The 3,204-nt window shown below is 47.3% G+C and overlaps 1 non-coding gene across 1 annotated transcript; it reads right to left on the bottom strand.

Annotated features, from left to right (window-relative positions):
- Window positions 1-1,040: 1,040 nt before the first annotated feature.
- TRNAT-GGU (transfer RNA threonine (anticodon GGU)) lies at window positions 1,041-1,112 on the bottom strand. Its single transcript has one exon. It is a non-coding gene; the product is annotated as a tRNA-Thr (tRNA).
- Window positions 1,113-3,204: the final 2,092 nt, after the last annotated feature.

Below are 3,204 nucleotides of genomic sequence, written 5' to 3'. Positions count from 1 at the left end.
TGTGTCACACAGTGGCAAAAAATTTTATATACACACATACACTGTGGCTAATAGCCACTGATGGATCTGTTGCCTGATTTTTGTTATCTGAAAATCACTCGTAACTCCTGGAGATCTCCTGGTGCCACCTAAGCGTGGCAAACTTAAGATTACTCCTTTCACCTTTGGAAACAGTCAGGTGTGTGGACTGCAGAATGGGGTTATGTGCGAGAGCATTTTGAAGCAATCCCGTTGACAATTCTGGGTTGAGAAATTCCTGGAGATTTGGGGGTGGAGCCTTACAAGGGTAGAGTTTGAGGAAGAAAGGAACCTCAGTAGTGATATGGTGCCATACAGCCTACCCCCCACCCCCAAAGCTCCCCTTTTCTCCAGGGGAACTGTTACCCATCGTTCGGAGATCAGCTGTAGTTCTGGAAGATTTCCAGGTCAATCCTTGGTGGTTAGCCAGCCTACCTTCTCCCCGCCCCTCTACATTATTTTTTATTAAACTTCTCCTTGGTGTTGTAGAAGCTTTATCTTAGTTTACAGCTTTTTAGCAGAAGGTTGGGTTTTTTTTTCACATTTTCTTAATTTTTCTTCAGTGTGAGCCAGTTTTGCATACTGGTTAATGAGACCCAATTTGGTGTAGCAGTCAAGTGTGTGGACTCTTATCTGGGAGAACCGGGTTGGACTCCCCACTTCTCCACTTGCCGCTGCTGGAATGACCTGGGGTCAGCCATAGTTCTCATAGGAGTTGTCCTTGAAAGGGCAGCTTCTGGGAACATATATGAACATATGAAGCTGCCTTATACTGAATCAGACCCTCGGTCCATCAAAGTCAGTATTGTCTTCTCAGACTGGCAGCAGCTCTCCAGGGTCTCAAGCTGAGGTTTTTCACACCTATTTGCCTGGACCCTTTTTAGTTGGAGATGCCGGGGATTGAACCTGGGACCTTCTGCTTCCCAAGCAGATGCTCTACCACTGAGCCACAGCCCCATTCATGGCTCTCCAGGGTCTCAAGCTGAGGTTTTTTCACACCTATTTGCCTGGACCCTTTTTTTTGGAGATGCCAGGGATTGAACCTGGGACCTTCTGCTTACCAAGCAGATGCTCTACCACTGAGCCACAGCCCCATTCATGGCTCTCCAGGGTCTCAAGCTGAGGTTTTTCACACCTGTTTGCCTGGACCCTTTTTTGGAAATGCCGGGGATTGAACCTGGGACCTGGGAGAGCCAGTTTGGTGTAGTGGTTAAGTGTGCGGACTCTTATCTGGGAGAACCGGGTTTGATTCCCCACTCCTCCACTTGCACCTGCTGGAATGGCCTTGGGTCAGCCATAGCTCTGGCAGAAGTTGTCCTTGAAAGGGCAGCTGCTGTGAGAGCCCTTTCCAGCCCTACCCACCTCACAGGGTGTTTGTTGTGGGGGAGGAAGGTAAAGGAGATTGTGAGCCGCTCTGAGACTCTTCGGAGTGGAGGGCGGGATATAAATCCAATATCTTCTTCTTCTTCTGCTTCCCAAGCAGATGTTCTACCATTGAGCCACCGTCCCTCCCCGAGAGCTCTCTCAGTCCCACCTACCTCGCAGGATGTCTGTTGCAGGGGTGGGGGGGGAAGGTAGAGAAGATTGTGACAGCTCTTTGAGATTCAGATTATAGGGTGGGATATAAATCCAATATCATCATCATCATCTTCTTCTTCTTCTGAGATTTGTCAGTTCTTGAATTTTTGTGGGTTTTATTTTTCCTCTATCTGTTGGCAAATTAATCACTAGGCCTCTACAAAAGGCTTTTCTTGCACCCCAAACTGTTCTTACAGAGCTATCTGGTTGAATATTTTGCTTGAAGAAGTTTTCCAGCTCTCGCGGATTCTTCTGTGAAGTTCTTATCCTTTAAATGGAGAGTATTTAAAGTCCATTGAAATCTCTTTGGAGAGTCCGGTAAGTTTATTTTTAAAGGCTATACAGCAATTGCAGTCAAATGTTCACAAAATACTTAGCCCATTGAATCCCTCCTTCCCCAGACAAAAACCTATAATAAACACATATATCCAATTATCCTAGGATCAGATTCAGACAGGCAAAGTTCAATAGGTAGATACAACACCAAGACAATATGATCAAAATCAATAAGCCGCATAAGTAAACTTCACACACAGAGAATCAGACGGCAATACACACTGACAGGGTTCAAAAGAACTCAGCTTATAGAATGCACGGAATGTGCAAGGTGAACTAACTTTCCAGAAAAGGAAGGAAAAATGGGGGGGGGGGGGGAGAAGGGGAAGGGAGAAAAGAGGGGGGGGGGAATTTAACCCATCTACACAATAAAGCCAAAATGGAATAGTAGAGGAGTGCCACTGCTTTTAGAAAAAAATATCAAATTAAGAACATAAGAGAAACCATGTTGGAGCAGGCCATAGGCCCATACAATCCAACATTCTGTGTCACACAGTGACAAAAAAAAACCCAGGTGCCACCAGGAGGTCCACCAGTGGGGCCAGGACACTAGAAGTCCTCACAATGTTGCCCCTCCCAAGCACCAAGAATACAGAGCATCACTGTCCCAGACATAAGAACATAAGAGAAAAGCCATGTTGGATCAGGCTAATGGCCCATCCAGTCCAGCACTGTGTCACACAGAGGCCAAAAAAACCCCAGGTGCCATCAGGAGGTCCATCAGTGGGACCAGGATTATAGGGTTGTTTTTTTGGGGGGGGGCAGAATGTCAAGATCAGAGAGGTATGTAACAATTGGAAACCAAACCTCCACAAAAGGTTTCCTGAGATGCAGGCGAGTGTGTGTAAACACAGACAAAACAAGTCTTCACTGCTTTTTATCTGAGGATAATGCTAAGGTCAAGTGTGAAGTTACTAAGTTTGGTGCCTTAATTATCAAATTACGGGAACTGCACCCTAAGGGTGATAACAGACGGGCGGTTTGGGGTGGTTGGGAGGCATTCTGAAGTGGGCCGGCTCACAAAGAGCCATCCTGAAGCCTCCTCACGCCGCCCTCCCCCCCAAGGCACCTCAGAAGCCGGTCTCCACTTCCCCCTCCCCCAATGGGTCAAGCGCTCATGTGTTCAAGCACTCTGGCGGGTTTCTTCAAAACGAAAAGGTGGAAGTGGCTTGGGGTTGCTTGGCGCTTTCCACAGCCAGGTCACCTCTCATCTGCCCTGCCACTTCCTGATGGCAAGGAGTTGACTGGCAGTTGGCTCAAAGATTCGCTAAC

This window comes from Heteronotia binoei, chromosome 4, assembly GCF_032191835.1.
Source record: "Heteronotia binoei isolate CCM8104 ecotype False Entrance Well chromosome 4, APGP_CSIRO_Hbin_v1, whole genome shotgun sequence".
NCBI classification, from domain to species: Eukaryota; Metazoa; Chordata; class Lepidosauria; order Squamata; family Gekkonidae; genus Heteronotia; species Heteronotia binoei.
This window is presented reverse-complemented; position numbering and strand designations above follow the sequence as displayed.